Source organism: Pongo abelii, chromosome 20 (genome assembly GCF_028885655.2).
Source record: "Pongo abelii isolate AG06213 chromosome 20, NHGRI_mPonAbe1-v2.0_pri, whole genome shotgun sequence".
NCBI classification, from domain to species: Eukaryota; Metazoa; Chordata; class Mammalia; order Primates; family Hominidae; genus Pongo; species Pongo abelii.
This window is the reverse complement of record NC_072005.2, coordinates 31,032,643-31,057,933: the sequence shown is the minus strand read 5'-3', so window position 1 is coordinate 31,057,933 and position 25,291 is coordinate 31,032,643.

Here is a 25,291-nt window from a genome sequence, read left to right as displayed (position 1 = left end):
GAGTTGGATTCATACTACACAAAGCAGTTTCACAGAACGCTTCTGTTTAGTTTTTATGGGAAGATATTCCCGTTTCCAACGAAGGCCTGAAAGGGCTCCAAATATCCACTTGCAGATGCTGCAAAAACAGAGTTTCAAAACTGCTCTATCAAAAGGAAGGCTTCTCTCTCCGAGTTGAATGCACACATCATAAAGAGGTTTCTGAGAATGCTTCTGCCTGGTTTATAATTGAAGATATTTCCTTTTCCACAATAGGCCTCAATGTGCTCCAAATGAACACTTGCAGATTCTACAAAAAGAGTGTTTCAAAACTGCTCTTTGAAAAGAAGTGTTCAACTCTGTGAGTTGGATTCATACTACACAAAGCAGTTTCACAGAACGCTTCTGTTTAGTTTTTATGGGAAGATATTCCCGTTTCCAACGAAGGCCTGAAAGGGCTCCAAATATCCACTTGCAGATTCTGCAAAAACAGAGTTTCAAAACTGCTCTATCAAAAGGAAGGCTTATCTCTCTGAGTTGAATGCACACATCATAAAGAGGTTTCTCAGAATGCTTCTGCCTGGTTGATATGTGAAGATATTTCAATTTCCACCATAGGCCTCAAATCGCTCCAAATGAACACTTGCAAATTCTACAAAAAGAGTGTTTCATAACTGCTCTAGCAAAGGAAAGGTTCAACTATGTGAGTTAAACACACACATCACAAAGCAGTTTGTGAGAATACTTCTGTCCGTTTTTATGGGAAGATATTCCCGTTTCTAACAAAGGCCTGAAAGAGCTCCAAATATCCACTTGCAGATGCTGCAAAAAGACTCTTTCCAAACCGCTCCATGAAAAGGAAGGTTCAACTCTGTGAGTTGAATGCACACATCATAAAGAAGTTTCAAAGAATGCTTCTGTCTAGGTTTTATGGAAGATACTTCCTTTTCCACCATTGGCCTCAAAGCGCTCCAAATGAACACTTGCAGATTCTACAAAAAGAGTGTTTCAAAACTGCTCTTTCTAAAGAAGTGTTCAACTCTGTGAGTTGGATTCATACTACACAAAGCAGTTTCACAGAACGCTTCTGTTTAGTTTTTATGGGAAGATATTCCCGTTTCCAACGAAGGCCTGAAAGGGCTCCAAATATCCACTTGCAGATGCTGCAAAAAGACTCTCTCCAAACTGCTCCATGAAAAGGAAGGTTCAACTCTGTGAGTTGAATGCACACATCATAAAGAAGTTTCAAAGAATGCTTCTGTCTAGGTTTTATGTGAAGATATTTCCTTTTCCACCATAGGCCTCAAAGTGCTCCAAATGAACATTTGCAGATTCTACAAAAAGAGTGTTTCAAAACTGCTCTTTCAAAAGAAGTGTTCAACTCTGTGAGTTGGATTCATACTACACAAAGCAGTTTCACAGAACGCTTCTGTTTAGTTTTTATGGGAAGATATTCCCGTTTCCAACGAAGGCCTGAAAGGGCTCCAAATATCCACTTGCAGATGCTGCAAAAACAGAGTTTCAAAACTGCTCTATCAAAAGGAAGGCTTCTCTCTCCGAGTTGAATGCACACATCATAAAGAGGTTTCTGAGAATGCTTCTGCCTGGTTTATAAGTGAAGATATTTCCTTTTCCACAATAGGCCTCAATGTGCTCCAAATGAACTCTTGCAGATTCTACAAAAAGAGTGTTTCAAAACTGCTCTTTGAAAAGAAGTGTTCAACTCTGTGAGTTGGATTCATACTACACAAAGCAGTTTCAGAGAACGCTTCTGTTTAGTTTTTATGGGAAGATATTCCCGTTTCCAACGAAGGCCTGAAAGGCTCCAAATATCCACTTGCAGATGCTGCAAAAAGACTCTTTCCAAACTGCTCCGTGAAAAGGAAGGATCAACTCTGTGAGGTGAAGGCACACATCATAAAGAAGTTTCAAAGAATGCTTCTGTCTAGGTTTTATGTGAAGATATTTCCTTTTCCACCGTAGGGCTCAAAGCGCTCCAAATGAACACTTGCAGATTCTACAAAAAGAGTGTTTCAAAACTGCTCTTTCTAAAGAAGTGTTCAACTCTGTGAGTTGGATTCATACTACACAAAGCAGTTTCACAGAACGCTTCTGTTTAGTTTTTATGGGAAGATATTCCCGTTTCCAACGAAGGCCTGAAAGGACTCCAAATATCCACTTGCAGATTCTGCAAAAACAGAGTTTCAAAACTGCTCTATCAAAAGGAAGGCTTATCTCTCTGAGTTGAATGCACACATCATAAAGAGGTTTCTCAGAATACTTCTGCCTGGTTGATATGTGAAGATATTTCAATTTCCACCATAGGCCTCAAATCGCTCCAAATGAACACTTGCAAATTCTACAAAAAGAGTGTTTCATAACTGCTCTAGCAAAAGAAAGGTTCAACTATGTGAGTTAAACACACACATCACAAAGCAGTTTGTGAGAATGCTTCTGTCCGTTTTTATGGGAAGATATTCCCGTTTCTAACAAAGGCCTGAAAGAGCTCCAAATATCCACTTGCAGATGCTGCAAAAAGACTCTTTCCAAACCGCTCCATGCAAAGGAAGGTTCAACTCTGTGAGTTGAATGCACACATCATAAAGAAGTTTCAAAGAATGCTTCTGTCTAGGTTTTATGTGAAGATATTTCCTTTTCCACCATTGGCCTCAAAGCGCTCCAAATGAACACTTGCAGATTCTACAAAAAGAGTGTTTCAAAACTGCTCTTTCTAAAGAAGTGTTCAACTCTGTGAGTTGGATTCATACTCCACAAAGCAGTTTCACAGAACGCTTCTGTTTAGTTTTTATGGGAAGATATTCCCGTTTCCAACGAAGGCCTGAAAGGGCTCCAAATATCCACTTGCAGATGCTGCAAAAAGACTCTTTGCAAACTGCTCCATGAAAAGGAAGGTTCAACTCTGTGAGTTGAATGCACACATCATAAAGAAGTTTCAAAGAATGCTTCTGTCTAGGTTTTATGTGAAGATATTTCCTTTTCCACCATAGGCCTCAAAGTGCTCCAAATGAACATTTGCAGATTCTACAAAAAGAGTGTTTCAAAACTGCTCTTTCAAAAGAAGTGTTCAACTCTGTGAGTTGGATTCATACTACACAAAGCAGTTTCACAGAACGCTTCTGTTTAGTTTTTATGGGAAGATATTCCCGTTTCCAACGAAGGCCTGAAAGGGCTCCAAATATCCACTTGCAGATTCTGCAAAAACAGAGTTTCAAAACTGCTCTATCAAAAGGAAGGCTTATCTCTCTGAGTTGAATGCACACATCATAAAGAGGTTTCTGAGAATGCTTCTTCCTGGTTGATATGTGAAGATATTTCAATTTTCACCATAGGCCTCAAATCGCTCCAAATGAACACTTGCAAATTCTACAAAAAGAGTGTTTCATAACTGCTCTAGCAAAGGAAAGGTTCAACTATGTGAGTTAAACACACACATCACAAAGCAGTTTGTGAGAATGCTTCTGTCCAGTTTTTATGGGAAGATATTCCCGTTTCTAACAAAGGCCTGAAAGAGCTCCAAATATCCACTTGCAGATGCTGCAAAAAGACTCTTTCCAAACCGCTCCATGAAAAGGAAGGTTCAACTCTGTGAGTTGAATGCACACATCATAAAGAAGTTTCAAAGAATGCTTCTGTCTAGGTTTTATGTGAAGATATTTCCTTTTCCACCATAGGCCTCAAAGCGCTCCAAATGAACACTTGCAGATTCTACAAAAAGAGTGTTTCAAAACTACTCTTTCAAAAGAAGTGTTCAACTCTGTGAGTTGGATTCATACTACACAAAGCAGTTTCACAGAACGCTTCTGTTTAGTTTTTATGGGAAGATATTCCCGTTTCCAACGAAGGCCTGAAAGGGCTCCAAATATCCACTTGCAGATGCTGCAATAACAGAGTTTCAAAACTGCTCTATCAAAAGGAAGGCTTCTCTCTCCGAGTTGAATGCACACATCATAAAGAGGTTTACGAGAATGATTCTGCCTGGTTTATAAGTGAAGATATTTCCTTTTCCACCATAGGCCTCAATGCGCTCCAAACGAACACTTGCAGATTCTACAAAAAGAGTGTTTCAAAACTGCTCTTTCAAAAGAAGTGTTCAACTCTGTGAGTTGGATTCATACTACACAAAGCAGTTTCACAGAACGCTTCTGTTTAGTTTTTATGGGAAGATATTCCCGTTTCCAACGAAGGCCTGAAAGGGCTCCAAATATCCACTTGCAGATGCTGCAAAAAGACTCTTTCCAAACTGCTCCATGAAAAGGAAGGTTCAACTCTGTGAGTTGAATGCACACATCATAAAGAAGTTTCAAAGAATGCTTCTGTCTAGGTTTTATGTGAAGATATTTCCTTTTCCACCATAGGCCTCAAAGTGCTCCAAATGAACACATGCAGATTCTACAAAAAGAGTGTTTCAAAACTGCTCTTTCAAAAGAAGTGTTCAACTCTGTGAGTTGGATTCATACTACACAAAGCAGTTTCACAGAACGCTTCTGTTTAGTTTTTATGGGAAGATATCCCCGTTTCCAACGAAGGCCTGAAAGGGCTCCAAATATCCACTTGCAGATGCTGCAAAAACAGAGTTTCAAAACTGCTCTATCAAAAGGAAGGCTTCTCTCTCCGAGTTGAATGCACACATCATAAAGAGGTTTCTGAGAATGCTTCTGCCTGGTTTATAAGTGAAGATATTTCCTTTTCCACAATAGGCCTCAATGTGCTCCAAATGAACACTTGCAGATTCTACAAAAAGAGTGTTTCAAAACTGCTCTTTCAATAGAAGTGTTCATCTCTGTGAGTTGGATTCATACTACACAAAGCAGTTTCACAGAACGCTTCTGTTTAGTTTTTATGGGAAGATATTCCCGTTTCCAACGAAGGCCTGAAAGGCTCCAAATATCCACTTGCAGATGCAAGCAGACCTAATAGACATCTACAGAACTCTCCACCCCAAATCAACAGAATATACATTTTTTTCAGCACCACACCACACCTATTCCAAAATTGACCATATAATTGGAAGTAAAGCTATCCTCGATAAATGTAAAAGAACAGAAATTGTAACAAACTGTCTCTCAGATCACAGTGCAATCAAGCTAGAACTCAGGATTAAGAATCTCACTCAAAACCGCTCAACTACGTGGAAACTGAACAACCTGCTCCTGAATGACTACTGGGTACATAACGAAATGAAGGCAGAAATAAAGATGTTCTTTGAAACCAACGAGAACAAAGACACAACATACCAGAATCTCTGGGATGCATTCAAAGCAGTGTGTAGAGGGAAATTTATAGCACTAAATGCCCACAAGAGAAAGCAGGAAAGATCCAAAATTGACACCCTAACATCACAATTAAAAGAACTAGAAAAGCAAGAGCAAACACATTCAAAAGCTAGCAGAAGGCAAGAAATAACTAAAATCAGAGCAGAACTGAAGGAAATAGAGACACAAAAAACCCTTCAAAAAATAAATGAATCCAGGAGCTGGTTTTTTGAAAGGATCAACAAAATTGATAGACCGCTTGCAAGATTAATAAAGAAAAAAAGAGAGAAGAATCAAATAGATGCAATAAAAAATGATAAAGGGGATATCACCACCGATCCCACAGAAATACAAACTACCATCAGAGAATATTACAAACACCTCTATGCAAATAAACTAGAAAATCTAGAAGAAATGGAGAAATTCCTCAACACATACACCCTCCCAAGACTAAACCAGGAAGAAGTTGAATCTCTGAATAGACCAATAACAGGAGCTGAAATTGTGGCAATAATCAATAGCTTACCAACCAAAAAAAGTCCAGGACCAGATGGGTTCACAGCCGAATTCTACCAGAGGTACAAGGAGGAGCTGGTACCATTCCTTCTGAAACTATTCCAATCAATAGAAAAAGAGGGAATCCTCCCTAACTCATTTTATGAGGCCAGCATCATCCTGATACCAAAGCCTGGCAGAGACACAACCAAAAAAGAGAATTTTAGACCAATATCCTTGATGAACATTGATGCAAAAATCCTCAATAAGATACTGGCAAACAGAATCCAGCAGCACATCAAAAAGCTTATCCACCATGATCAAGTGGGCTTCATCCCTGGGATGCAAGGCTGGTTCAATATACGCAAATCAATAAATGTAATCCAGCATATAAATAGAACCAAAGACAAAAACCACATGATTATCTCAATAGATGCAGAAAAGGCCTTTGACAAAATTCAACAACCCTTCATGCTAAAAACTCTCAATAAATTAGGAATTGATGGGACGTATCTCAAAATAATAAGAGCTATTTATGACAAACCCACAGCCAATATCGTACTGAATGGGCAAAAACTGGAAGCATTCCCTTTGAAAACTGGCACAAGACAGGGATGCCCTCTCTCACCACTTCTATTCAACATAGTGTTGGAAGTTCTGGCCAGGGCAATTAGGCAGGAGAAGGAAATCAAGGGTATTCAATTAGGAAAAGAGGAAGTCAAATTGTCCTTGTTTGCAGATGACATGATAGTATATCTAGAAAACCCCATTGTCTCAGCCCAAAATCTCCTTAAGCTGATAAGCAACTTCAGCAAAGTCTCAGGATACAAAATCAATGTGCAAAAATCACAAGCATTCTTATACATCAATAACAGACAAACAGAGAGCCAAATCATGAGTGAACTCCCATTCACAATTGCTTCAAAGAGAATAAAATACCTAGGAATCCAACTTACAAGGGATGTGAAAGACCTCTTCAAGGAGAACTACAAACCACTGCTCAAGGAAATAAAAGAGGATACAAACAAATGGAAGAACATTCCATGCTCATGGGTAGGAAGAATCAATATCATGAAAATGGCCATCCTTCCCAAGGTAATTTACAGATTCAATGCCATCCCCATCAAGCTACCAATGACTTTCTTCACAGAATTGGAAAAAACTACTTTAAAGTTCATATGGAACCAAAAAAGAGCCCGCATCGCCAAGTCAATCCTAAGCCAAAAGAACAAAGCTGGAGGCATCACACTACCTGACTTCAAACTGTACTACAAGGCTACAGTAACCAAAACAGCATGGTACTGGTACCAAAACAGAGATATAGATCAATGGAACAGAACAGAGCCATCAGAAATAATGCCACATATCTACAAGTATCTGATCTTTGACAAACCTGACAAAAACAAGAAATGGGGAAAGGATTCCCTATTTAATAAATGGTGCTGGGAAAACTGGCTAGCCATATGTAGAAAGCTGAAACTGGATCCCTTCCTTACACCTTATACAAAAATCAATTCAAGATGGATTAAAGACTTAAATGTTAGACCTAAAACCATAAAAACCCTAGAAGAAAACCTAGGCATTACCATTCAGGACATAGGCATGGGCAAGGACTTCATGTCTAAAACACCAAAAGCAATGGCAACAAAAGCCAAAATTGACAAATGGGATCTAATTAAACTAAAGAGCTTCTGCACAGCAAAGGAAACTACCATCAGAGTGAACAGGCAACCTACAAAATGGGAGAACATTTTCGCAACCTACTCATCTGACAAAGGGCTAATATCCAGAATCTACAATGAACTCCAACAAATTTACAAGAAAAAAACAAACAACCCCATCAAAAAGTGGGCGAAGGACATGAACAGACACTTCTCAAAAGAAGACATTTATGCAGCCAAAAAACACATGAAAAAATGCTCACCATCACTGGCCATCAGAGAAATGCAAATCAAAACCACAATGAGATACCATCTCACACCAGTTAGAATGGCAATCATTAAAAAGTCAGGAAACAACAGGTGCTGGAGAGGATGTGGAGAAATAGGAACACTTTTACACTGTTGGTGGGCGTGTAAACTAGTTCAACCCTTGTGGAAGTCAGTGTGGCGATTCCTCAGGGATCTAGAACTAGAAATTCCATTCGACCCAGCCATCCCATTACTGGGTATATACCCAAAGGACTATAAATCATGCTGCTATAAAGACACATGCACACGTATGTTTATTGCTGCATTATTCACAATAGCAAAGACTTGGAACCAACCCAAATGTCCAGCAATGATAGACTGGATTAAGAAAATGTGGCACATATACACCATGGAATACTATGCAGCCATAAAAAATGATGAGTTCACGTCTTTTGTAGGGACATGGATGAAACTGGAAATCATCATTCTCAGTAAACTATCGCAAAAACAAAAAAACAAACACCGCATATTCTCACTCATAGGTGGGAATTGAACAATGAGAACACATGGACACAGGAAGGGGAACATCACACTTTGGGGACTGTTGTGGGGTGGGGGGAGGGGGGAGGGATAGCATTGGGAGATATACCTAATGTTAGATGACAAGTTGGTGGGTGCAGCGCACCAGCATGGCACATGTATACATATGTAACTTACCTGCACATTGCGCACATGTACCATAAAACCTAAAGTATAATAATAATAATCATAAAAGGAAAAAAAAAAAAAAAGAACTAAAAAAAAAAAAAAAAAAAAGACTCTTTCCAAACTGCTCCGTGAAAAGGAAGGTTCAACTCTGTGAGGTGAAGGCACACATCATAAAGAAGTTTCAAAGAATGCTTCTGTCTAGGTTTTATGTGAAGATATTTCCTTTTCCACCATAGGCCTCAAAGTGCTCCAAATGAACACTTGCAGATTCTACAAAAAGAGTGTTTCAAAACTGCTCTTTCAAAAGAAGTGTTCAACTCTGTGGGTTGGATTCATACTACACAAAGCAGTTTCACAGAACGCTTCTGTTTAGTTTTTATGGGAAGATATTCCCGTTTCCAACGAAGGCCTGAAAGGGCTCCAAATATCCACTTGCAGATGCTGCAAAAACAGAGTTTCAAAACTGCTCTATCAAAAGGAAGGCTTCTCTCTCCGAGTTGAATGCACACATCATAAAGAGGTTTCTGAGAATGCTTCTGCCTGGTTTATAATTGAAGATATTTCCTTTTCCACAATAGGCCTCAATGTGCTCCAAATGAACACTTGCAGATTCTACAAAAAGAGTGTTTCAAAACTGCTCTTTGAAAAGAAGTGTTCAACTCTGTGAGTTGGATTCATACTACACAAAGCAGTTTCACAGAACGCTTCTGTTTAGTTTTTATGGGAAGATATTCCCGTTTCCAACGAAGGCCTGAAAGGCTCCAAATATCCACTTGCAGATGCTGCAAAAAGACTCTTTCCAAACTGCTCCGTGAAAAGGAAGGATCAACTCTGTGAGGTGAAGGCACACATCATAAAGAAGTTTCAAAGAATGCTTCTGTCTAGGTTTTATGTGAAGATATTTCCTTTTCCACCATAGGCCTCAAAGCGCTCCAAATGAACACTTGCAGATTCTACAAAAAGAGTGTTTCAAAACTGCTCTTTCTAAAGAAGTGTTCAACTCTGTGAGTTGGATTCATACTATACAAAGCAGTTTCACAGAACGCTTCTGTTTAGTTTTTATGGGAAGATATTCCCGTTTCCAACGATGGCATGAAAGGGCTCCAAATATCCACTTGCAGATTCTGCAAAAACAGAGTTTCAAAACTGCTCTATCAAAAGGAAGGCTTATCTCTCTGAGTTAAATGCACACATCATAAAGAGGTTTCTCAGAATGCTTCTGCCTGGTTGATATGTGAAGATATTTCAATTTCCAACATAGGCCTCAAATCGCTCCAAATGAACACTTGCAAATTCTACAAAAAGAGTGTTTCATAACTGCTCTAGCAAAGGAAAGGTTCAACTATGTGAGTTAAACACACACATCACAAAGCAGTTTGTGAGAATGCTTCTGTCCGTTTTTATGGGAAGATATTCCCGTTTCTAACAAAGGCCTGAAAGAGCTCCAAATATCCACTTGCAGATGCTGCAAAAACACTCTTTCCAAACCGCTCCATGAAAAGGAAGGTTCAACTCTGTGAGTTGAATGCACACATCATAAAGAAGTTTCAAAGAATGCTTCTGTCTAGGTTTTATGTGAAGATATTTCCTTTTGCACCATTGGCCTCAAAGCGCTCCAAATGAACATTTGCAGATTCTACAAAAAGAGTGTTTCAAAACTGCTCTTTCTAAAGAAGTGTTCAACTCTGTGAGTTGGATTCATACTACACAAAGCAGTTTCACAGAACGCTTCTGTTTAGTTTTTATGGGAAGATATTCCCGTTTCCAACGAAGGCCTGAAAGGGCTCCAAATATCCACTTGCAGATGCTGCAATAACAGAGTTTCAAAACTGCTCTATCAAAAGGAAGGCTTCTCTCTCCGAGTTGAATGCACACATCATAAAGAGGTTTACGAGAATGATTCTGCCTGGTTTATAAGTGAAGATATTTCCTTTTCCACCATAGGCCTCAATGCGCTCCAAACGAACACTTGCAGATTCTACAAAAAGAGTGTTTCAAAACTGCTCTTTCAAAAGAAGTGTTCAACTCTGTGAGTTGGATTCATACTACACAAAGCAGTTTCACAGAACGCTTCTGTTTAGTTTTTATGGGAAGATATTCCCGTTTCCAACGAAGGCCTGAAAGGGCTCCAAATATCCACTTGCAGATGCTTCAAAAAGACTCTTTCCAAACTGCTCCATGAAAAGGAAGGTTCAACTCTGTGAGTTGAATGCACACATCATAAAGAAGTTTCAAAGAATGCTTCTGTCTAGGTTTTATGTGAAGATATTTCCTTTTCCACCATAGGCCTCAAAGCGCTCCAAATGAACACTTGCAAATTCTACAAAAAGAGTGTTTCATAACTGCTCTAGCAAAGGAAAGGTTCAACTATGTGAGTTAAACACACACATCACAAAGCAGTTTGTGAGAATGCTTCTGTCCAGTTTTTATGGGAAGATATTCCCGTTTCTAACAAAGGCCTGAAAGAGCTCCAAATATCCACTTGCAGATGCTGCAAAAAGACTCTTTCCAAACTGCTCCATGAAAAGGAAGGTTCAACTCTGTGAGTTGAATGCACACATCATAATGAAGTTTCAAAGAATGCTTCTGTCTAGGTTTTATGTGAAGATATTTCCTTTTCCACCATAGGCCTCAAAGCGCTCCAAATGAACACTTGCAGATTCTACAATAAGAGTGTTTCAAAACTACTCTTTCAAAGGAAGTGTTCAACTCTGTGAGTTGGATTCATACTACACAAAGCAGTTTCACAGAACGCTTCTGTTTAGTTTTTATGGGAAGATATTCCCGTTTCCAACGAAGGCCTGAAAGGGCTCCAAATATCCACTTGCAGATGCTTCAAAAAGACTCTTTCCAAACTGCTCCATGAAAAGGAAGGTTCAACTCTGTGAGTTGAATGCACACATCATAAAGAAGTTTCAAAGAATGCTTCTGTCTAGGTTTTATGTGAAGATATTTCCTTTTCCACCATAGGCCTCAAAGCGCTCCAAATGAACACTTGCAGATTCTACAATAAGAGTGTTTCAAAACTACTCTTTCAAAGGAAGTGTTCAACTCTGTGAGTTGGATTCATACTACACAAAGCAGTTTCACAGAACGCTTCTGTTTAGTTTTTATGGGAAGATATTCCCGTTTCCAACGAAGGCCTGAAAGGGCTCCAAATATCCACTTGCAGATGCTGCAATAACAGAGTTTCAAAACTGCTTTATCAAAAGGAAGGCTTCTGTCTCCGAGTTGAATGCACACATCATAAAGAGGTTTACGAGAATGATTCTGCCTGGTTTATAAGTGAAGATATTTCCTTTTCCACCATAGGCCTCAATGCGCTCCAAACGAACAGTTGCAGATTCTACAAAAAGAGTGTTTCAAAACTGCTCTTTCAAAAGAAGTGTTCAACTCTGTGAGTTGGATTCATACTACACAAAGCAGATTCACAGAACGCTTCTGTTTAGTTTTTATGGGAAGATATTCCCGTTTCCAACGAAGGCCTGAAAGGGCTCCAAATATCCACTTGCAGATGCTTCAAAAAGACTCTTTCCAAACTGCTCCATGAAAAGGAAGGTTCAACTCTGTGAGTTGAATGCACACATCATAAAGAAGTTTCAAAGAATGCTTCTGTCTAGGTTTTATGTGAAGATATTTCCTTTTCCACCATAGGCCTCAAAGCGCTCCAAATGAACACTTGCAAATTCTACAAAAAGAGTGTTTCATAACTGCTCTAGCAAAGGAAAGGTTCAACTATGTGAGTTAAACACACACATCACAAAGCAGTTTGTGAGAATGCTTCTGTCCAGTTTTTATGGGAAGATATTCCCGTTTCTAACAAAGGCCTGAAAGAGCTCCAAATATCCACTTGCAGATGCTGCAAAAAGACTCTTTCCAAACTGCTCCATGAAAAGGAAGGTTCAACTCTGTGAGTTGAATGCACACATCATAATGAAGTTTCAAAGAATGCTTCTGTCTAGGTTTTATGTGAAGATATTTCCTTTTCCACCATAGGCCTCAAAGCGCTCCAAATGAACACTTGCAGATTCTACAATAAGAGTGTTTCAAAACTACTCTTTCAAAGGAAGTGTTCAACTCTGTGAGTTGGATTCATACTACACAAAGCAGTTTCACAGAACGCTTCTGTTTAGTTTTTATGGGAAGATATTCCCGTTTCCAACGAAGGCCTGAAAGGGCTCCAAATATCCACTTGCAGATGCTTCAAAAAGACTCTTTCCAAACTGCTCCATGAAAAGGAAGGTTCAACTCTGTGAGTTGAATGCACACATCATAAAGAAGTTTCAAAGAATGCTTCTGTCTAGGTTTTATGTGAAGATATTTCCTTTTCCACCATAGGCCTCAAAGCGCTCCAAATGAACACTTGCAGATTCTACAATAAGAGTGTTTCAAAACTACTCTTTCAAAGGAAGTGTTCAACTCTGTGAGTTGGATTCATACTACACAAAGCAGTTTCACAGAACGCTTCTGTTTAGTTTTTATGGGAAGATATTCCCGTTTCCAACGAAGGCCTGAAAGGGCTCCAAATATCCACTTGCAGATGCTGCAATAACAGAGTTTCAAAACTGCTTTATCAAAAGGAAGGCTTCTGTCTCCGAGTTGAATGCACACATCATAAAGAGGTTTACGAGAATGATTCTGCCTGGTTTATAAGTGAAGATATTTCCTTTTCCACCATAGGCCTCAATGCGCTCCAAACGAACAGTTGCAGATTCTACAAAAAGAGTGTTTCAAAACTGCTCTTTCAAAAGAAGTGTTCAACTCTGTGAGTTGGATTCATACTACACAAAGCAGATTCACAGAACGCTTCTGTTTAGTTTTTATGGGAAGATATTCCCGTTTCCAACGAAGGCCTGAAAGGGCTCCAAATATCCACTTGCAGATGCTTCAAAAAGACTCTTTCCAAACTGCTCCATGAAAAGGAAGGTTCAACTCTGTGAGTTGAATGCACACATCATAAAGAAGTTTCAAAGAATGCTTCTGTCTAGGTTTTATGTGAAGATATTTCCTTTTCCACCATAGGCCTCAAAGCGCTCCAAATGAACACTTGCAAATTCTACAAAAAGAGTGTTTCATAACTGCTCTAGCAAAGGAAAGGTTCAACTATGTGAGTTAAACACACACATCACAAAGCAGTTTGTGAGAATGCTTCTGTCCAGTTTTTATGGGAAGATATTCCCGTTTCTAACAAAGGCCTGAAAGAGCTCCAAATATCCACTTGCAGATGCTGCAAAAAGACTCTTTCCAAACTGCTCCATGAAAAGGAAGGTTCAACTCTGTGAGTTGAATGCACACATCATAATGAAGTTTCAAAGAATGCTTCTGTCTAGGTTTTATGTGAAGATATTTCCTTTTCCACCATAGGCCTCAAAGCGCTCCAAATGAACACTTGCAGATTCTACAATAAGAGTGTTTCAAAACTACTCTTTCAAAGGAAGTGTTCAACTCTGTGAGTTGGATTCATACTACACAAAGCAGTTTCACAGAACGCTTCTGTTTAGTTTTTATGGGAAGATATTCCCGTTTCCAACGAAGGCCTGAAAGGGCTCCAAATATCCACTTGCAGATGCTTCAAAAAGACTCTTTCCAAACTGCTCCATGAAAAGGAAGGTTCAACTCTGTGAGTTGAATGCACACATCATAAAGAAGTTTCAAAGAATGCTTCTGTCTAGGTTTTATGTGAAGATATTTCCTTTTCCACCATAGGCCTCAAAGCGCTCCAAATGAACACTTGCAGATTCTACAATAAGAGTGTTTCAAAACTACTCTTTCAGAGGAAGTGTTCAACTCTGTGAGTTGGATTCATACTACACAAAGCAGTTTCACAGAACGCTTCTGTTTAGTTTTTATGGGAAGATATTCCCGTTTCCAACGAAGGCCTGAAAGGGCTCCAAATATCCACTTGCAGATTCTGCAAAAACAGAGTTTCAAAACTGCTCTATCAAAAGGAAGGCTTATCTCTCTGAGTTGAATGCACACATCATAAAGAGGTTTCTGAGAATGCTTCTGCCTGGTTGATATGTGAAGATATTTCAATTTCCACCATAGGCCTCAAATCGCTCCAAATGAACACTTGCAAATTCTACAAAAAGAGTGTTTCATAAGTGCTCTAGCAAAGGAAAGGTTCAACTATGTGAGCTAAACACACACATCACAAAGCAGTTGGTGAGAATGCTTCTGTCCAGTTTTTATGGGAAGATATTCCCGTTTCTAACAAAGGCCTGAAAGAGCTCCAAATATCCACTTGCAGATGCTGCAAAAAGACTCTTTCCAAACCGCTCCATGAAAAGGAAGGTTCAACTGTGTGAGTTGAATGCACACATCATAAAGAAGTTTCAAAGAATGCTTCTGTCTAGGTTTTATGTGAAGATATTTCCTTTTCCACCTTAGGCCTCAAAGCGCTCCAAATGAACACTTGCAGATTCTACAAAAAGAGTGTTTCAAAACTACTCTTTCAAAAGAAGTGTTCAACTCTGTGAGTTGGATTCATACTACACAAAGCAGTTTCACAGAACGCTTCTGTTTAGTTTTTATGGGAAGATATTCCCGTTTCCAACGAAGGCCTGAAAGGGCTCCAAATATCCACTTGCAGATGCTGCAATAACAGAGTTTCAAAACTGCTTTATCAAAAGGAAGGCTTCTGTCTCCGAGTTGAATGCACACATCATAAAGAGGTTTACGAGAATGATTCTGCCTGGTTTATAAGTGAAGATATTTCCTTTTCCACAATAGGCCTCAATGCGCTCCAAACGAACAGTTGCAGATTCTACAAAAAGAGTGTTTCAAAACTGCTCTTTCAAAAGAAGTGTTCAACTCTGTGAGTTGGATTCATACTACACAAAGCAGATTCACAGAACGCTTCTGTTTAGTTTTTATGGGAAGATATTCCCGTTTCCAACGAAGGCCTGAAAGGGCTCCAAATATCCACTTGCAGATGCTTCAAAAAGACTCTTTCCAAACTGCTCCATGAAAAGGAAGGTTCAACTCTGTGAGTTGAATGCACACATCATAAAGAAGTTTCAAAGAATGCTTCTGTCTAGGTTTTATGTGAAGATATTTCCTTTTCCACCATAGGCCTCAAAGCGCTCCAAATGAACACTTGCAAATTCTACAAAAAGAGTGTTTCATAACTGCTCTAGCAAAGGAAAGGTTCAACTATGTGAGTTAAACACACACATCACAAAGCAGTTTGTGAGAATGCTTCTGTCCAGTTTTTATGGGAAGATATTCCCGTTTCTAACAAAGGCCTGAAAGAGCTCCAAATATCCACTTGCAGATGCTGCAAAAAGACTCTTTCCAAACTGCTCCATGAAAAGGAAGGTTCAACTCTGTGAGTTGAATGCACACATCATAATGAAGTTTCAAAGAATGCTTCTGTCTAGGTTTTATGTGAAGATATTTCCTTTTCCACCATAGGCCTCAAAGCGCTCCAAATGAACACTTGCAGATTCTACAATAAGAGTGTTTCAAAACTACTCTTTCAAAGGAAGTGTTCAACTCTGTGAGTTGGATTCATACTACACAAAGCAGTTTCACAGAACGCTTCTGTTTAGTTTTTATGGGAAGATATTCCCGTTTCCAACGAAGGCCTGAAAGGGCTCCAAATATCCACTTGCAGATGCTTCAAAAAGACTCTTTCCAAACTGCTCCATGAAAAGGAAGGTTCAACTCTGTGAGTTGAATGCACACATCATAAAGAAGTTTCAAAGAATGCTTCTGTCTAGGTTTTATGTGAAGATATTTCCTTTTCCACCATAGGCCTCAAAGCGCTCCAAATGAACACTTGCAGATTCTACAATAAGAGTGTTTCAAAACTACTCTTTCAAAGGAAGTGTTCAACTCTGTGAGTTGGATTCATACTACACAAAGCAGTTTCACAGAACGCTTCTGTTTAGTTTTTATGGGAAGATATTCCCGTTTCCAACGAAGGCCTGAAAGGGCTCCAAATATCCACTTGCAGATGCTGCAATAACAGAGGTTCAAAACTGCTTTATCAAAAGGAAGGCTTCTGTCTCCGAGTTGAATGCACACATCATAAAGAGGTTTACGAGAATGATTCTGCCTGGTTTATAAGTGAAGATATTTCCTTTTCCACCATAGGCCTCAATGCGCTCCAAACGAACAGTTGCAGATTCTACAAAAAGAGTGTTTCAAAACTGCTCTTTCAAAAGAAGTGTTCAACTCTGTGAGTTGGATTCATACTACACAAAGCAGATTCACAGAACGCTTCTGTTTAGTTTTTATGGGAAGATATTCCCGTTTCCAACGAAGGCCTGAAAGGGCTCCAAATATCCACTTGCAGATGCTTCAAAAAGACTCTTTCCAAACTGCTCCATGAAAAGGAAGGTTCAACTCTGTGAGTTGAATGCACACATCATAAAGAAGTTTCAAAGAATGCTTCTGTCTAGGTTTTATGTGAAGATATTTCCTTTTCCACCATAGGCCTCAAAGCGCTCCAAATGAACACTTGCAAATTCTACAAAAAGAGTGTTTCATAACTGCTCTAGCAAAGGAAAGGTTCAACTATGTGAGTTAAACACACACATCACAAAGCAGTTTGTGAGAATGCTTCTGTCCAGTTTTTATGGGAAGATATTCCCGTTTCTAACAAAGGCCTGAAAGAGCTCCAAATATCCACTTGCAGATGCTGCAAAAAGACTCTTTCCAAACTGCTCCATGAAAAGGAAGGTTCAACTCTGTGAGTTGAATGCACACATCATAATGAAGTTTCAAAGAATGCTTCTGTCTAGGTTTTATGTGAAGATATTTCCTTTTCCACCATAGGCCTCAAAGCGCTCCAAATGAACACTTGCAGATTCTACAATAAGAGTGTTTCAAAACTACTCTTTCAAAGGAAGTGTTCAACTCTGTGAGTTGGATTCATACTACACAAAGCAGTTTCACAGAACGCTTCTGTTTAGTTTTTATGGGAAGATATTCCCGTTTCCAACGAAGGCCTGAAAGGGCTCCAAATATCCACTTGCAGATGCTTCAAAAAGACTCTTTCCAAACTGCTCCATGAAAAGGAAGGTTCAACTCTGTGAGTTGAATGCACACATCATAAAGAAGTTTCAAAGAATGCTTCTGTCTAGGTTTTATGTGAAGATATTTCCTTTTCCACCATAGGCCTCAAAGCGCTCCAAATGAACACTTGCAGATTCTACAATAAGAGTGTTTCAAAACTACTCTTTCAAAGGAAGTGTTCAACTCTGTGAGTTGGATTCATACTACACAAAGCAGTTTCACAGAACGCTTCTGTTTAGTTTTTATGGGAAGATATTCCCGTTTCCAACGAAGGCCTGAAAGGGCTCCAAATATCCACTTGCAGATGCTGCAATAACAGAGGTTCAAAACTGCTTTATCAAAAGGAAGGCTTCTGTCTCCGAGTTGAATGCACACATCATAAAGAGGTTTACGAGAATGATTCTGCCTGGTTTATAAGTGAAGATATTTCCTTTTCCACCATAGGCCTCAATGCGCTCCAAACGAACAGTTGCAGATTCTACAAAAAGAGTGTTTCAAAACTGCTCTTTCAAAAGAAGTGTTCAACTCTGTGAGTTGGATTCATACTACACAAAGCAGATTCACAGAACGCTTCTGTTTAGTTTTTATGGGAAGATATTCCCGTTTCCAACGAAGGCCTGAAAGGGCTCCAAATATCCACTTGCAGATGCTTCAAAAAGACTCTTTCCAAACTGCTCCATGAAAAGGAAGGTTCAACTCTGTGAGTTGAATGCACACATCATAAAGAAGTTTCAAAGAATGCTTCTGTCTAGGTTTTATGTGAAGATATTTCCTTTTCCACCATAGGCCTCAAAGCGCTCCAAATGAACACTTGCAAATTCTACAAAAAGAGTGTTTCATAACTGCTCTAGCAAAGGAAAGGTTCAACTATGTGAGTTAAACACACACATCACAAAGCAGTTTGTGAGAATGCTTCTGTCCAGTTTTTATGGGAAGATATTCCCGTTTCTAACAAAGGCCTGAAAGAGCTCCAAATATCCACTTGCAGATGCTGCAAAAAGACTCTTTCCAAACTGCTCCATGAAAAGGAAGGTTCAACTCTGTGAGTTGAATGCACACATCATAATGAAGTTTCAAAGAATGCTTCTGTCTAGGTTTTATGTGAAGATATTTCCTTTTCCACCATAGGCCTCAAAGCGCTCCAAATGAACACTTGAGGATTCTACAATAAGAGTGTTTCAAAACTACTCTTTCAAAGGAAGTGTTCAACTCTGTGAGTTGGATTCATACTACACAAAGCAGTTTCACAGAACGCTTCTGTTTAGTTTTTATGGGAAGATATTCCCGTTTCCAACGAAGGCCTGAAAGGGCTCCAAATATCCACTTGCAGATGCTTCAAAAAGACTCTTTCCAAACTGCTCCATGAAAAGGAAGGTTCAACTCTGTGAGTTGAATGCACACATCATAAAGAAGTTTCAAAGAATGCTTCTGTCTAGGTTTTATGTGAAGATATTTCCTTTTCCACCATAGGCCTCAAAGCGCTCCAAATGAACACTTGCAGATTCTACAATAAGAGTGTTTCAAAACTACTCTTTCAAAGGAAGTGTTCAACTCTGTGAGTTGGATTCATACTACACAAAGCAGTTTCACAGAACGCTTCTGTTTAGTTTTTATGGGAAGATATTCCCGTTTCCAACGAAGGCCTGAAAGGGCTCCAAATATCCACTTGCAGATTCTGCAAAAACAGAGTTTCAAAACTGCTCTATCAAAAGGAAGGCTTATCTCTCTGAGTTGAATGCACACATCATAAAGAGGTTTCTGAGAATGCTTCTGACTGGTTGATATGTGAAGATATTTCAATTTCCACCATAGGCCTCAAATCGCTCCAAATGAACACTTGCAAATTCTACAAAAAGAGTGTTTCATAAGTGCTCTAGCAAAGGAAAGGTTCAACTATGTGAGCTAAACACACACATCACAAAGCAGTTGGTGAGAATGCTTCTGTCCAGTTTTTATGGGAAGATATTCCCGTTTCTAACAAAGGCCTGAAAGAGCTCCAAATATCCACTTGCAGATGCTGCAAAAAGACTCTTTCCAAACCGCTCCATGAAAAGGAAGGTTCAACTGTGTGAGTTGAATGCACACATCATAAAGAAGTTTCAAAGAATGCTTCTGTCTAGGTTTTATGTGAAGATATTTCCTTTTCCACCTTAGGCCTCAAAGCGCTCCAAATGAACACTTGCAGATTCTACAAAAAGAGTGTTTCAAAACTACTCTTTCAAAAGAAGTGTTCAACTCTGTGAGTTGGATTCATACTACACAAAGCAGTTTCACAGAACGCTTCTGTTTAGTTTTTATGGGAAGATATTCCCGTTTCCAACGAAGGCCTGAAAGGGCTCCAAATATCCACTTGCAGATGCTGCAATAACAGAGTTTCAAAACTGCTTTATCAAAAGGAAGGCTTCTGTCTCCGAGTTGAATGCACACATCATAAAGAGGTTTACGAGAATGATTCTGCCTGGTTTATAAGTGAAGATATTTCCTTTTCCACAATAGGCCTCAATGCGCTCCAAACGAACAGTTGCAGATTCTACAAAAAGAGTGTTTCAAAACTGCTCTTTCAAAAGAAGTGTTCAACTCTGTGAGTTGGATTCATACTACACAAAGCAGATTCACAGAACGCTTCTGTTTAGTTTTTATGGGAAGATATTCCCGTTTCCAACGAAGGCCTGAAAGGGCTCCAAATATCCACTTGCAGATGCTTCAAAAAGACTCTTTCCAAACTGCTCCATGAAAAGGAAGGTTCAACTCTGTGAGTTGAATGCACACATCATAAAGAAGTTTCAAAGAATGCTTCTGTCTAGGTTTTATGTGAAGATATTTCCTTTTCCACCATAGGCCTCAAAGCGCTCCAAATGAACACTTGCAAATTCTACAAAAAGAGTGTTTCATAACTGCTCTAGCAAAGGAAAGGTTCAACTATGTGAGTTAAACACACACATCACAAAGCAGTTTGTGAGAATGCTTCTGTCCAGTTTTTATGGGAAGATATTCCCGTTTCTAACAAAGGCCTGAAAGAGCTCCAAATATCCACTTGCAGATGCTGCAAAAAGACTCTTTCCAAACTGCTCCATGAAAAGGAAGGTTCAACTCTGTGAGTTGAATGCACACATCATAATGAAGTTTCAAAGAATGCTTCTGTCTAGGTTTTATGTGAAGATATTTCCTTTTCCACCATAGGCCTCAAAGCGCTCCAAATGAACACTTGCAGATTCTACAATAAGAGTGTTTCAAAACTACTCTTTCAAAGGAAGTGTTCAACTCTGTGAGTTGGATTCATACTACACAAAGCAGTTTCACAGAACGCTTCTGTTTAGTTTTTATGGGAAGATATTCCCGTTTCCAACGAAGGCCTGAAAGGGCTCCAAATATCCACTTGCAGATGCTTCAAAAAGACTCTTTCCAAACTGCTCCATGAAAAGGAAGGTTCAACTCTGTGAGTTGAATGCACACATCATAAAGAAGTTTCAAAGAATGCTTCTGTCTAGGTTTTATGTGAAGATATTTCCTTTTCCACCATAGGCCTCAAAGCGCTCCAAATGAACACTTGCAGATTCTACAATAAGAGTGTTTCAAAACTACTCTTTCAAAGGAAGTGTTCAACTCTGTGAGTTGGATTCATACTACACAAAGCAGTTTCACAGAACGCTTCTGTTTAGTTTTTATGGGAAGATATTCCCGTTTCCAACGAAGGCCTGAAAGGGCTCCAAATATCCACTTGCAGATTCTGCAAAAACAGAGTTTCAAAACTGCTCTATCAAAAGGAAGGCTTATCTCTCTGAGTTGAATGCACACATCATAAAGAGGTTTCTGAGAATGCTTCTGCCTGGTTGATATGTGAAGATATTTCAATTTCCACCATAGGCCTCAAATCGCTCCAAATGAACACTTGCAAATTCTACAAAAAGAGTGTTTCATAAGTGCTCTAGCAAAGGAAAGGTTCAACTATGTGAGCTAAACACACACATCACAAAGCAGTTGGTGAGAATGCTTCTGTCCAGTTTTTATGGGAAGATATTCCCGTTTCTAACAAAGGCCTGAAAGAGCTCCAAATATCCACTTGCAGATGCTGCAAAAAGACTCTTTCCAAACCGCTCCATGAAAAGGAAGGTTCAACTGTGTGAGTTGAATGCACACATCATAAAGAATTTTCAAAGAATGCTTCTGTCTAGGTTTTATGTGAAGATATTTCCTTTTCCACCTTAGGCCTCAAAGCGCTCCAAATGAACACTTGCAGATTCTACAAAAAGAGTGTTTCAAAACTACTCTTTCTAAAGAAGTGTTCAACTCTGTGAGTTGGATTCATACTACACAAAGCAGTTTCACAGAACGCTTCTGTTTAGTTTTTATGGGAAGATATTCCCATTTCCAACGAAGGCCTGAAAGGGCTCCAAATATCCACTTGCAGATGCTGCAATAACAGAGTTTCAAAACTGCTTTATCAAAAGGAAGGCTTCTGTCTCCGAGTTGAATGCACACATCATAAAGAGGTTTACGAGAATGATTCTGCCTGGTTTATAAGTGAAGATATTTCCTTTTCCACAATAGGCCTCAATGCGCTCCAAACGAACAGTTGCAGATTCTACAAAAAGAGTGTTTCAAAACTGCTCTTTCAAAAGAAGTGTTCAACTCTGTGAGTTGGATTCATACTACACAAAGCAGATTCACAGAACGCTTCTGTTTAGTTTTTATGGGAAGATATTCCCGTTTCCAACGAAGGCCTGAAAGGGCTCCAAATATCCACTTGCAGATGCTTCAAAAAGACTCTTTCCAAACTGCTCCATGAAAAGGAAGGTTCAACTCTGTGAGTTGAATGCACACATCATAAAGAAGTTTCAAAGAATGCTTCTGTCTAGGTTTTATGTGAAGATATTTCCTTTTCCACCATAGGCCTCAAAGCGCTCCAAATGAACACTTGCAAATTCTACAAAAAGAGTGTTTCATAACTGCTCTAGCAAAGGAAAGGTTCAACTATGTGAGTTAAACACACACATCACAAAGCAGTTTGTGAGAATGCTTCTGTCCAGTTTTTATGGGAAGATATTCCCGTTTCTAACAAAGGCCTGAAAGAGCTCCAAATATCCACTTGCAGATGCTGCAAAAAGACTCTTTCCAAACTGCTCCATGAAAAGGAAGGTTCAACTCTGTGAGTTGAATGCACACATCATAATGAAGTTTCAAAGAATGCTTCTGTCTAGGTTTTATGTGAAGATATTTCCTTTTCCACCATAGGCCTCAAAGCGCTCCAAATGAACACTTGCAGATTCTACAATAAGAGTGTTTCAAAACTACTCTTTCAAAGGAAGTGTTCAACTCTGTGAGTTGGATTCATACTACACAAAGCAGTTTCACAGAACGCTTCTGTTTAGTTTTTATGGGAAGATATTCCCGTTTCCAACGAAGGCCTGAAAGGGCTCCAAATATCCACTTGCAGATGCTTCAAAAAGACTCTTTCCAAACTGCTCCATGAAAAGGAAGGTTCAACTCTGTGAGTTGAATGCACACATCATAAAGAAGTTTCAAAGAATGCTTCTGTCTAGGTTTTATGTGAAGATATTTCCTTTTCCACCATAGGCCTCAAAGCGCTCCAAATGAACACTTGCAGATTCTACAATAAGAGTGTTTCAAAACTACTCTTTCAAAGGAAGTGTTCAACTCTGTGAGTTGGATTCATACTACACAAAGCAGTTTCACAGAACGCTTCTGTTTAGTTTTTATGGGAAGATATTCCCGTTTCCAACGAAGGCCTGAAAGGGCTCCAAATATCCACTTGCAGATGCTGCAATAACAGAGTTTCAAAACTGCTTTATCAAAAGGAAGGCTTCTGTCTCCGAGTTGAATGCACACATCATAAAGAGGTTTACGAGAATGATTCTGCCTGGTTTATAAGTGAAGATATTTCCTTTTCCACCATAGGCCTCAATGCGCTCCAAACGAACAGTTGCAGATTCTACAAAAAGAGTGTTTCAAAACTGCTCTTTCAAAAGAAGTGTTCAACTCTGTGAGTTGGATTCATACTACACAAAGCAGATTCACAGAACGCTTCTGTTTAGTTTTTATGGGAAGATATTCCCGTTTCCAACGAAGGCCTGAAAGGGCTCCAAATATCCACTTGCAGATGCTTCAAAAAGACTCTTTCCAAACTGCTCCATGAAAAGGAAGGTTCAACTCTGTGAGTTGAATGCACACATCATAAAGAAGTTTCAAAGAATGCTTCTGTCTAGGTTTTATGTGAAGATATTTCCTTTTCCACCATAGGCCTCAAAGCGCTCCAAATGAACACTTGCAAATTCTACAAAAAGAGTGTTTCATAACTGCTCTAGCAAAGGAAAGGTTCAACTATGTGAGTTAAACACACACATCACAAAGCAGTTTGTGAGAATGCTTCTGTCCAGTTTTTATGGGAAGATATTCCCGTTTCTAACAAAGGCCTGAAAGAGCTCCAAATATCCACTTGCAGATGCTGCAAAAAGACTCTTTCCAAACTGCTCCATGAAAAGGAAGGTTCAACTCTGTGAGTTGAATGCACACATCATAATGAAGTTTCAAAGAATGCTTCTGTCTAGGTTTTATGTGAAGATATTTCCTTTTCCACCATAGGCCTCAAAGCGCTCCAAATGAACACTTGCAGATTCTACAATAAGAGTGTTTCAAAACTACTCTTTCAAAGGAAGTGTTCAACTCTGTGAGTTGGATTCATACTACACAAAGCAGTTTCACAGAACGCTTCTGTTTAGTTTTTATGGGAAGATATTCCCGTTTCCAACGAAGGCCTGAAAGGGCTCCAAATATCCACTTGCAGATGCTTCAAAAAGACTCTTTCCAAACTGCTCCATGAAAAGGAAGGTTCAACTCTGTGAGTTGAATGCACACATCATAAAGAAGTTTCAAAGAATGCTTCTGTCTAGGTTTTATGTGAAGATATTTCCTTTTCCACCATAGGCCTCAAAGCGCTCCAAATGAACACTTGCAGATTCTACAATAAGAGTGTTTCAAAACTACTCTTTCAAAGGAAGTGTTCAACTCTGTGAGTTGGATTCATACTACACAAAGCAGTTTCACAGAACGCTTCTGTTTAGTTTTTATGGGAAGATATTCCCGTTTCCAACGAAGGCCTGAAAGGGCTCCAAATATCCACTTGCAGATGCTGCAATAACAGAGTTTCAAAACTGCTTTATCAAAAGGAAGGCTTCTGTCTCCGAGTTGAATGCACACATCATAAAGAGGTTTACGAGAATGATTCTGCCTGGTTTAGAAGTGAAGATATTTCCTTTTCCACAATAGGCCTCAATGCGCTCCAAACGAACAGTTGCAGATTCTACAAAAAGAGTGTTTCAAAACTGCTCTTTCAAAAGAAGTGTTCAACTCTGTGAGTTGGATTCATACTACACAAAGCAGTTTCACAGAACGCTTCTGTTTAGTTTTTATGGGAAGATATTCCCGTTTCCAACGAAGGCCTGAAAGGGCTCCAAATATCCGCTTCAAGATGCTGCAAAAAGACTCTTTCCAAACTGCTCCATGAAAAGGAATGTTCAACTCTGTGAGTTGAATGCACACATCATAAGGAGGTTTCAAAGAATGCTTCTGTCTAGGTTTTATGTGAAGATATTTCCTTTTCCACCATAGGCCTCAAAGTGCTCCAAATGAACACTTGCAGATTCTACAAAAAGAGTGTTTCAAAACTGCTCTTTCAAAACAAGTGTTCAACTCTGTGAGTTGGATTCATACTACACAAAGCAGTTTCACAGAACGCTTCTGTTTAGTTTTTATGGGAAGATATTCCCGTTTCCAACGAAGGCCTGAAAGGGCTCCAAATATCCACTTGCAGATGCTGCAAAAACAGAGTTTCAAAACTGCTCTATCAAAAGGAAAGCTTCTCTCTCCGAGTTGAATGCACACATC